At 41.0% G+C, this 12,267-nt stretch overlaps 2 long non-coding RNA genes across 3 annotated transcripts in view; one reads left to right on the top strand and one right to left on the bottom strand.

The window, feature by feature from the left end:
* Nucleotides 1–251: 251 nt before the first annotated feature.
* Nucleotides 252–9,738, bottom strand: LOC132368060 (uncharacterized). The gene is made up of 2 exons (XR_009503913.1): nt 9,668–9,738; nt 252–3,134 (listed from the first exon to the last, which is right to left on the bottom strand). It is a non-coding gene; the product is annotated as an uncharacterized LOC132368060 (long non-coding RNA).
* LOC132368076 (uncharacterized) overlaps nt 8,572–12,267 on the top strand; it is a 36,241-nt gene continuing 32,545 nt past the window's right edge. For both annotated transcript variants that reach the window (XR_009503915.1, XR_009503916.1), the window contains exon 1: nt 8,572–8,760. This is a non-coding gene — a long non-coding RNA (uncharacterized LOC132368076). The remainder of the gene's footprint in view (nt 8,761–12,267) is intronic.

The following is a 12,267-nucleotide window of genomic DNA, read 5'->3' on the forward strand; positions in this document are numbered from 1 at the left end:
GAGTTTGGAAAGCCCCAAAGGAGTGACTCTGAGTTATTTCCCCAGGATGGAACAGAAAATCACCCTGCTGAAGCTTGGGTTCACAGAGAGGAAAAATGTAAAAATGTTGGTTTTTTATATCCATGGTGATATCCATCACATCCATGGTGAATCCATCATATCCATGGCCATATCCCTTATGACTACCTTCTTTAGTAGTACTTTAACTTTGCTTGTCTAAGTAAAGGAAAATATAATAAACCACTAAGCAATTTGAAATATTAGTAGATTTTTTTATTTCATCTGGATTTAGGTCTACAATTTTCTAACTCAGGATTTTCTTTTGAATGATATTTCTTCAAAGATAGAAGTAATTTCTCCTCTCAGTGAGGACCAAGACTAAGGTATCCTTACAGTTTTAAAACTAAATTATTCTTTGGACCTGCAAAGAAGTATGCAGATGTTGTAACCTGAAAATAACCTTGGAATTTTCCCACACTCTAACAAATCCCTAAACTGCCAAATGGCTATGTACCAACATTTCCAGATACCCCTGGGAACACATTTGAGAATGCTTAGTACCAAAGAAAATGTTAGGGAAATATATACACACTCAAAAAATAGGAGTTCACACCAAAAGTGCTCTCCTGTTACAAGGGAAGTATCTCAAGTATAACATGATTATATACGTATGATAAATTATTTATACAATATTAAGATCAGTTGTAATTTAGCTTTCTTGCTCACAAGTTAACATTTTTATTTTACTAACATGTTTAAAGCAACAACAAAACAAAAAAATTGTACCTCTCTTCATTTGTTCACACATATTCCCATTTGATGAATAGAAAACAAAATTATTTGTGTTCTATCTTTACCAAAAGGAAGACAAAGAGATAAAAATATCTTCATTTCTTTTGTTCTTCTCTCCCTCTATTATGCTGGTCTTAGCCACACCCAATCCCAACATGAACCCAACTAAAATCCTTCTTCATGCCTGCTCGTGAGCAGCTGAGCGTGGATGAAAAAATCACCCAAACTGCAGATAGACACTCTTATAAATTCTTGGCTGCTTCCTCCTCTGTAGGACACTCTGTTAAGCCAGCTCTTCTACTTTTTTAAAAAATTAATTAATTAATTAATTTATTTATTTATTTATGGCTGCACTGGGTCTTCGTTGCTGCATGTGGGCGAGGGCTTCTATTGTTGCAGAGCACGGGCTCTAGGCACGCGGGCTCAGTAGCTGCGGCTTGCAGGCTCTAGAGTGCAGGCTCAGTAGTTGTGGCACACAGGTTTAGTTGTTCCGTGGCATGTGGGATCTTCCCGCACCAGGGCTCGAACCTGTGTCCTCTGCATTTCCAGGTGGATTCTTAACCATTGCGCCAGCAGGGAAGCCCCTCTTTTACTTTCTATTACAATGATCTCAAACCCTCACTGTCCTCAAACATCTGATCCTCCATGCCTTACTGTAAATGGATGACTTTGGATAACATTTCATACAGAAAATATAGGCAAATCACAGCCAACACCCTAAAGGGATTTTATAATGGAACATAAAGTGACTGTAAAGGTTGTCCTTAAAAGTAAGTACATGAGAATAACCAAGAAAATGAGAAAAACAAAAGCAACAGGGGCAATATTGCCCTCCCAGTTATCAAATAAACCATAAAGCTACTATCATTAAATCATGTGGAATTGTTGCTGCAATAGATAATACATCAATGGCACAGACCAGAGGCCACATATTAGAATACAGATAGGATAAAGGTAGATTTTACAACATTGGAAGGGTTATAATGTTTAACAAAATAGTGTTGGAAAAATTGGCTGTCCATGTGGGAAAAAAATAGTTTTATCTCCCCTTCTCACCAATTTAAAAAATTGGATACATTTAAAAAGCTGTAGGTTAAATACAAAATAAAACTATAAAATTAATAAACAGAAATATGGGAGAGTGTTTATGATTTTCATAATGGGAAAGTCCTTACAAAGCAAGACAAAATCAAGAAATAGACCCCAAAAAATGGACAAATTGATTATAGACTATCACTGACAATAGACTATCATTGGTTATCATATGTCATTGTGTACACTGACCTTGGCCTTTAAAGAAGCCTATCTGGTAATATCTATCAAAATGTTCCTATTCATTTACTTATTTATTTATTTCCAAGATTCTCTTCCTTAAAATTATTCACATCTGTAGACAGATGTTCGTTGTAGCACTGTGTGAAACTAAAAAATTAGAATCAATTTCACTGTCCTGCAATAGAGGGATGCTTTAAATAAATCACAGTACATTCATATGGAAAGCTACAAGCCTTTCTAAAGAATGAGGTGGATAATAATGTATTGACATAAAAATCCCTTCAACAGAGAGAAAGAGAGAAAAAAAAAATCAAGTTTCAGAACACGAGTATATATGATCACATTCGTAAAAACCAAAACCAAAACAAAACAACTTTGTGTGTGTGTGTGTGCATACTTATTTAAATGCACAGAAAATGCTTTCAAAGGATACACTTCAAATTCAAATTGTTAATTCCCAATCCTCCTCTGAGCTGGGAAATGGGATTTGGAAGGATGGCAGGTATGAAGGAGAAATTTTAGTTTTACTGTACTACTTTTGTTTTGTTTGAATTTATTACATAGAGCATATAATCAATTATACTTTTAAAACTTAATTTAAAACGAATAGAATAGAAGTTATCAGAACCATTGCACATAATAAAGACAAACATTATTTCATTAAACTATTGTTTTCTGAAACATTTGTCTCAATTGTATGTGTGTAGAGCACATACTGAGTCCCAGTGTGTAAGATATATTTCTTACTGGAAGTTGCATCTTTTTTTTTTTTTTTAATTTATTTATTTATTTATGGCTGTGTTGGGTCTTCGTTTCTGTGCGAGGGCTTTCTCTAGTTGTGGCAAGCGGGGGCCACTCTTCATCGCGGTGCGCGGGCCTCTCACTATCGCGGCCTCTCTTGTTGCGGAGCACAGGCTCCAGATGCGCAGGCTCAGCAATTGTGGCTCATGGGCCCAGTCGCTCCACGGCATGTGGGATCTTCCCAGACCAGGGCTCGAACCCGTGTCCCCTGCATTGGCAGGCAGACTCTCAACCACGGCGCCACCAGGGAAGCCCGGAAGTTGCATCTTAAAAAACGATTTAGGTAACATTACTCTCATGAATTCTTTTCATCAGCTTCCAAACATAATCTACTATCTTCCATCTCTGAAAATTTCCCCTGATCTTCACACATCCATCCAGCTCTTGTCTTGTTGACAAAGGTTTGTGAATGAGTGGTCTGCATTTGAAGATGCACATCCCAGTCACTTCTCAACACACCTGCTCTGGTTCTGCCATCAATAACCTTCCTGTGGAGAGATCTTTCACAGCCCTTCACCTTCTTTGATGTCTCAGCAGTAGTCTACACTAAGGATAGGCTACTCGTTCCTTCTTCATACATTCTCTTTTAGCTTCTATGAGAATGCACTCTCTCCTGCTTTTCCTTCTGCCTCTTTGCCTACTCCTTCTCCTTGGGTGGCTTCTCATTTGTGGGCCACCTGACCCTGAAATGTTAGCATCCTTTGGGGCTGGTCCTGTGCCCTCTTCCCTCCTCACTCTCTACTCCCTCCCTAGGCAATCCCAACCATTCTCATGTGAACAGTAACCATCTGTGTTGTTCCCCACTCTACACCCACCCAGCACTTAACACAGTACCTGGCATACAGTTGGTGCTAATGAATAATCATTGACTGAATGAATAAATGACCAAGGGTCTCCTGACTCCTGATCATATTCAGTCGTTCTTGCTGCCATGAATCTTGTATGTTTGTATTTAATTGTTTTAAAATAATTTTGAAAGGAAAAGTGCTCCTGAATTTAGGAGTGTAATTTTAAATAATTTTCCTAGGCAAGAGCACATTGCCAGCCTTTACCCCCTATTAAACAAATGCTAGATTTGGTAAATTAGAGAATGACACAATAAGTTGTCTAATTATTTCTATTGTTTTGACTGCTGGACAACATATACACATTTTCAACATTTGTAAGACATTTGTTTCTGAACATTTCCATCTGGCAAAGCATTGATGCTTTTACTTTTTCTTGCTATGATAGTAGTACTCATGTGTAGTCCTCAAGAGTGAACGTAACTCTTTGTCATTCCTCTCTATGCATCTTTGAATCCATAGTGGATTGCACGAGGCCTGGCACAAAGTTTATGCTCTAGGTCTATGGATTTGACTGAATTCGAATTATTTTGATTATGATAAAATATCTTAGAAAAATAATTTTTAGTAATTAATGCTTAATAATGCCCAAATGATAATAATCCTTCTTAGTTTACAAAATATTTTTACATAGATTATTTGAGGAATTTCCCTTCCCTCCCCCGCAAAAAAAACCCCACTAGAATATAGGGGAAAAGATACCATAGTAGTAGTGGTAGAAGCAATTTACCCCACAACTTCTTCCCCTACTTCACCAGAGAAATTAAGCAGTTCATCTAAGGTCTTGGTCTGGGTCTCTTTCAATTAGGTCATGACATTTCTAATTATAATTTGCTACAAAAAGCCAGGTGGGGCATTTGGGGATTGCATTTCTTAATTCTACAGAAATACATAGTTCCTCAGAAAATAGGATGGAAAAATAATGTCTAAGATCTACCCTCTTTTTCTGCAGAGAGATGGTATATAATAACTGCTATCAATACTAAAGCCAAGGCATGTCATCATCTTCTTTGTTTTCATTTCTGTCAGTTGGGATTGTATCTTCTGCCCCATTTCAAACCCTCCTGATCCCTTCCCTTACTCCAGCTGCTGCTGCAGGAACCCGTTTTGAGTAATTGTCAAAGGTACAACCTGATATGGCCTTTCCTCATCCTGCACCTTTTGCTTTCACTTCCTCCCCTGGGGTCCACTTGGCACTCACATGTGTGCAGCCCTGAAGAGATGGGGAGTCAATGCCTAGCGGGCCACCCTTAACCAACAGAGGTACAAATCTCTGCATAAGTGCTCCCCCTTTTAGTTCCTCAGGGGACTGTTCAGAGATGCATTTCATAAGGCTCCTCAGAAGGTTGTGTGACACTGAGCACCTGTCACCCGCAGCCCTGACCAACACATACTTGTACTGGCCTTCCCTCCCTCCTTCTCTCTTTCATTCCTCCTCTTCCCAGTCCTGCTCCCCAGAATCACATTTCCAAATGTACAACAGGGGTGCCGTGCATGCAAGCCTTTGGCTCAGGCTCTGGTTTGGTGTGAACCCAGGCGCCAACTGGGGTGAACCTCCTTCTTTTAAATATTACTGTATGCTAATACATCCTAACATTTGCTTCACACTTTCAGGTATTCTATTTCATTGTCACAACAAACTTATGAGAACAATATCTCTACTTCTATTTGGTAGATGAGGAAACTGAGGCTCAAAGAAGTTAAGTAACTTGATTAGGGTCACATCAGCTACAGAATGGTAGAACAGGGATTCAGCATAGGTCTGCCGAGGGGAGGTCAGTTCCTGCTTCGCTATGACACAGCCACCTACCATCAAAATATTTGCAGAGGGCTTTGCTCTCAGTGCCTACCACTCTGGAAAGTGCTGTTTCTCGCTTATCAGCTCTCTGCCATGACACTCACAGCTGTTCCAAATACATCCACGTTGTTTCCAGCCTCAGATACATCATGCGTAGAGGATTTTTTTTTTTTCAAGAAGTTTTGTTATGAAGAACACAAAGGAATAGAGCAGTAGCTGGAGAGGGAAATGTGGGTCAAGGAAAGGGTTTTTGAAGGTGAGAAATATTTGAGCAGATGCCTGTGCTGAATGGAATCACCTGGTAGAGAGAAAGAGCTGGATGATGCAGGAGAGAGAGGAAATAGGTAAGAAGGGATGAATCCAATAGTAGAAGTAAAGAGACTGGTTTTTGGAGGGATAGGGTCAATTCTTCTGTTATAACTAGAGGAGAAAAGAAGAAATTCCAATAGATAAGTTCAGGTCTCTAGGTAAGTTGAGATCTGCCTTATTAAAAATACAAACCAAAAGGAAAGGCCCTTCTTCTGATCCTACACTGCATACTCCACGAAGGCAGGGGCTATGTCTGATTTGTCTACTGCTGTATCCCAATACTGACCTTTTAGAAGGTTCTTGATAAAGATTTGTGGCTGCTGAATAAATAGATGTAAATAAATTATATACTTCCCTTCACCACCAAAAATTTCTGAGACTAATACTAAATCATCAAGAAATGGATTAAAAGAAAAGTCATGAAGCAAGAAATTTTAGTGAGTTGAAATAACCCACAAATAAGTCACTCCTCCAACCTTTGCTATTTAATATGGGTAAATATACACACAAGGTCCAAAAAATCCAGCTGGCTAGGTATGGGGTGGTAAAGCCCTTACCTGGCAGCAGTACTTGAACCAAAAAACATGGGAGTTGCAGTAGCCAGACAGCTCAAGTTGAGTTAGCAGGGGGATGGAAACACTGAAAGAGGAATGAAATCCTGGCTTCCTGTACCTGTTGAGGGAGGGTGTCTATGGCCAGGGGAGATGGGCTCCTGCCTACTTTCGCTGGATGGAGTCTTGTAGTGGTCTCCAGGTGCCACTCTTTCAAAGGAACAAGCTGGTACATGTGCAGGGGAAAACAACCAGTCTGTTTATAAATATACTTGAAACATTCTTACATGAGGACCAGTGAAGGAACTGGGTGTGTTTAATTCCAGCAAAAAGACTCAAGAGGATCATAGTAGTGCTTTTTCAGTATGTGAAAGGCTGCGACCTTTCCAGCACATTCCCTCTGAAACCTCGAAGCCAAGCATTCTTTGACTCACTTGGGCCTCCAATTGATTGGCCCTACCACCTTTTCACTATCTCACTTCCCTTGTTGGCTAGCTCAGGTTACATAGGCCAACATGGTAATCACTTCCTTGTTTATACCCTCAAATTTCTCACTCCCTCTCACCTATCCAGTGCTCGCTTCAGGGCTGAAGGGAGGTTCAAGGCCCAGGCATGGCACTGGACAGCTTCTCATGGTCCAAGACCTTTCTTTCAATTCATGACTGTTAGGAGGGAAACCTCCTTCCCCATACCTGCTGTTTTCTTCTATGTGGGTGACATGAATTAGTGTCACACTCCTGGTCTCCTTCTTTCCAACTAGCCCTTTCCCACTCTATCCCCACCAGATAGCATGATGTACCTCACTGGTGACGTTGGAAAGAGAAATTGGACCTGTGCCAGGTGCAAACACACCTTCCTTGCCTCTCTCTTCTCAGCAGTTAGTTGCCTACAGGGGGTCACTTGTTTTCTGCCTTTCCTCTTCCATGCTGTAAATTTCACACAGAGCCCCTTGGGAAGGTCTGTGAAGGTCCATTGAAGCTTAAGCCTGGGTGGGTAGGCCTGTGTAATTCTGGGGTTCAGTATATCGAAGTTCATTTAGTTCTTAAATCAAAGCCACGTTTTCCAACTGCTTCTTTCCTCCCTCCTGAAGGGAGTTTGCCACCTTCAAAGAATATTGATTCCCTCTGTTCATAGGGCATGAGAGCTAATGACCCTACTGGAGTCAACCTCCCCCTCCCGCCTCTCTCCTCCCTACCCACCTCTGAGCCTGACCCTGGAGAGAACGAGCCCTGACTGCAGCTACGAATACCTGGGACTTGGTTAAGTGTGACACAAATGTTTGTAGATCAAATAAAATAATAGATGCTATATGTTTTAATGGAGAGCACATGTGAGGAGTGGGAGCAGAGGGAGGCCTGAAGTCTGATGGTTTAATCTCAGTGACCCAACAATACCATCATCTTAAGTGACCGCAAACCTTTGCTGCCTGACAATCCTCACCGATTTCCTCAGTCAACTGACTCTCCCATTCTCCAAAGACAGGTTTTTGCTGATTCTCTCTCTCCTCAAGCCTTCTCACTTTCAACTGTTGGGCTTGCTTCTTATTTTACTTAGAAAATAAAAGCATAATAAGAGAGCTTCCACAGACGTACCACTAAATCTATCAAATGTCTGCATCTGCGTCCTTGCATTCTGTGTGCCTCCTGTTGCAAGGCTCCTTCTGTAACTGTCTGTGTTCCTCTCCAAGGCCAACACTCACCTGGGCCCTGGCTCTCTTCCGCATTCTCCATGCAAGTACCTTGCTCTTGCCATTGTCTCCTCTCCTGCATCATCAATTTCCCTCTCTCTACTGGCTTATTTGGATAAATATGCAAATATTCTGCAATATCTCCCATCTTAAACAAGCAACCAAACACTTTCCCCTCACCCCATATCTCCTTCCAGCTACTGCCTCATTTCTCTGATTGTCATTATGATGAAATTCCTTGAAAAAGTTGTCATACTTGCTGTCTCCACCTCCTCTTCCCTCATTTTCTCTTGAACGTACTCCAGTCAGGTTTTTCTCCCCATTACTCCACTTCCCCCTCACACAGATCTCAAGATAACCAATGAGCTCCATGTTGCCATACCCAGTGGCCTGTTCTTGATCCCCATTTTGCTTGACCTATTAGCATTGTACAAATCTGATCCCGCCCTCCTTCTTCAAACACTTGCTTCATTAGTTTCTAAGGCATCATTCTCTCCAAGTGCTTCAGCCTCACTGGTTACTCCTTCTCAACCTTTGCTGGATGCCACAGCTTCCTGAACTGTAAATGGGAGACCTCATCCTTGCTCCATCTACACCCCATTTGGTCTGTGGCTTTATACACCGTCTGTTTGCTGATAGCCTTGGCCTCTGCCCTGAAGACTTCACCCTGTCAACATATCCTCCTAGATGTCTAATGAGCAGGTAAAACCTAATATTTCAAAATCTGAGCTCCTGATCTTTACCACTAAGCCTGCACCTCCCCCAGACTTTCCCATCTCAGTACTTGTCAACTTCATTTTTAGCTGCTCTGGGCAAAAACCTTGGTGACACAGAGCTGGCCGTGGCTCTCAAAGCCTTGCATGGTGCGCCATGTTCCCCCTCATCCCATCCCTCCCTGATCTCACCTCCTATCCTCCTCCTCCTGCTGTTCCTTACCCCAGGGCCTTTGTATTTTCTGCCTGAGATGCTCTTCTCCCTAGTTATCCATCCACATGGCTTGCTTCTTCATTTCATTGGGGCCTTTCCCCAAACAGAATTATATCAGAGAGAACTTCCCTGACTATCTAATGCATGATATAAGCCCCTCTTCCTCCCCACAATCACCTCATGCTTGATTTTTCTTCATAGCACTTCTTCCCACCTGACAGCACACTTCGTTTTGTTTAAGGCATTTCTCACCACTAGAAGGTAAGTTTATGAGTGCAGAGCGTTTGAACATTTTGTTTACAGCTCTCAACCCTAGCAGTTAAGAGTGCCCAGAGCGCAGCAGGCACTCTGCTTAAGAATGAACTCCTAAGGAGTGAAAGTTATTCAAAAGTGCAGTGGCTGCTTGGAGAGCTGCTCATCAGTGTCACTGGAGTGGAATGGGCACACAGCCAGCATCTGAGGGTTTGTCGGGCTGAGGGTGAATATTTGGGTTTACTGAACCCAAGACTCCGGCTACATGAAATTGTGCCCCCTGAGGTCATCAGTACGTCCCTGAACACCAAACCCCAGGTCACTGTCAATTATTACCCTTATAGACCAGGTTTCCTCTCCCCTCCCTCGGCTTTGGAGGCAGCACTAAACTGGCTGGGTCCCCTGCCCCTTCTCAGAGCACCCCACTGACCTCTTTGCTGTCTCCTCTTCCTCCTGTTGGTCCTTTAAATGGAGGTGTTACCCAACATTGCTTTTGACCCTCTTCTCTTTTAAAACTCTCTCTAAACTCCTGTTAATCATTCTCTTTAGATGGTATCAATGCATGAGAAAGATTAGTAAAATGGCTAGAAGGAATATTTTAAAAAAGCAAAACACATTTTGCTTTGCATTGTAATAAGTCCTGATTTTGGTTGAGAAGACCTAGGTTTGAGACCAGCTCTGTCACTTACCAGTTTTGTATCCGTGGGAAAAACTCCTAACTTCTCTGGGCTTCCATTTCTGCATTTACAAAATGGGGATAATAATGTCTTACCTTACACATATTACCTTAATGTATGAAATTTGAATGATGTATTTGTTTTATAAAACATAATGTTTTATAAAATATAACTTGATCTATAAATACAGATTCTATCATGACAGACTGGGAAAAAAGGGTCATTGAACTATTTTCTACAGGGAATAATAATTGATGTGGGGAATTGTCTTTTTATTTCTCTGTATACCTGTAGGGAGAAGGTTGTATGGGCCCAAGGTTGCCATTTAGGCCCCATGTCAAGACCCGATCTAATCAGTAACACACTATAACTGCCCATGGACCTAGTATTGAAACCACAAATAATCTAAAAATATGCAACCAACAGATCGAGCTGAAATGCTTCTTTTGCCCAAATCAACCAGGAATTCATTTCACTCCTAGAAGTTAACAGTCCTCAAAATCTTCATTGACTTCATTCACACCAGCCTTGCCTGTTTGCTTATGGTAGCTGGAATCTGGCTGAATTATCCTCCCAGTAAAGGGGGCTCATGTGGGATTTGAGGCAGGCACATCAGCACATTCCTATATAAGGGAGGGGGAATTACAACATATTCCAGGCTCAGCTTTCCTTTTAGTTGCAGATCAGACAAGGAGCACATCTTAGTTTAATTTTGTTCATTTGCTATTATTGTTTGTTTTATTTTTCCTCCATGACATAGAAGTGTGCACCTGGAGGGAAAAAAAAATCTTACCTGCTTTACAGTTGGTTCTATGAGAAGCCAAGCTATTTATTAATAGTAGAAAATATTTTAAGCTGCTCAGCTGAGATTTTAACAGCTCTTGTCTAATCGTTAACATACAAACCTCCCTAACCAGAACATTTGTGAGGGATGACTACTTCACAGGATCTGAAATCAACCCTTTCCCAAAAAGCCTGTTAAAAATTACACATTTGGAATTTTGTCCTAACCTGACTCAGCTGCTGCATTCCCTTTTGATATTTCCTGGGGGAGGGTGGTAAACAGCCTTACTCTGTTTAATCCAGCACGTTTTTAAAAAATCTGGTGTCATATTTGAGTACTTGACGAAGGGAGGGTGACCAACCATCCTAGTTTGCCTGGGAATGAGGAATTTCCCAAGACGCAGGCTGAGCTGATCACCCTGGAAAGGTATTCCTAGTCCAAATGACTCACAAGACAGATGAGGAAACTGAGGTCCAGCAAAATGAAAGAATTTTCCCTAATATCACATAAGTAACTAACACTCACTGCATTGCTGACACCAGGACCCAGATCTCTTAAGTCCTAGATCAGGGCCCCACTGACCCACTGTCCTTGTCCTGGCAGTAATATAGGGGTCGACTATGAGGAAGAACTTAAGTTTGATTACTGGCTCTCGGGCATTTGACTGCTTTATATAATTCACATGTGACAAAGGAAAGCAATAATCCAAGTACATTCTAACCAGTGATCGTGGAGATGCAAAATTTCTAAAGCAAAGTAAAAATGATCACCACTTGTACACCCATGTTTACAGCAGCATTATCCACAATAGCTAAAACATGGAATCAACCCAAGTGTCCATCGATGGATGAATGAATGAGCAAAATGTGGTATATACATACAATGGAATATTACTCAGCCTCAAAAAAAGAAGGAAATTCTAACACATGCTACTGCATTGATGAACCTTGAGGACATTATGTTAAGTGAAATAAGCCAGTCACAAAAAGATAAATACTGTCTGATTCCACTTACATGAAGTACTCTATAAGTGGATTTTCACAGATATAAGATACAAATACTCTTAGAGTATTTGACTACTCTAAGTAGTCAAAATCATACAGACAGAAAATAGAATGGTGGTTGCCAGGGGCTCTGGGGAAGGGGAAATGGAGAGTTAGGGCTTAATGGGTCAGTTTTGCAAGATAAAAATTGTTCTGGAGATGGATGGTGGTGATAGTTGCACAACAATATGGATGTACTTAATACCATTGAACTGTATACTTAAAAATGGTTAAGATAGCAAATTTTATGTTATATGTATTTTACCACAATTTTTTTTAATGAAAAAAAATTTAAATACTGATTACAAAAAGCTCATCTATTCCGCTGGTGCTGTATTTCTGTTAAGGAGTTCTGCAAAGGGCTTTGCAGTCATTTATTAGCTAGGGATGTTTTGTCAAATCAAACCACATTCTTTAGATAAGGAGTTTGGTTTGCTTTGATATTTAATGACCTTCCTTTTACCTAGGGCATAGAATTTCCAGATGTGTAACACCCTTAACACCTAGCAGGACCTCACAGCCTGGC

Source organism: Balaenoptera ricei, chromosome 1, assembly GCF_028023285.1.
Source record: "Balaenoptera ricei isolate mBalRic1 chromosome 1, mBalRic1.hap2, whole genome shotgun sequence".
NCBI classification, from domain to species: domain Eukaryota; kingdom Metazoa; phylum Chordata; class Mammalia; order Artiodactyla; family Balaenopteridae; genus Balaenoptera; species Balaenoptera ricei.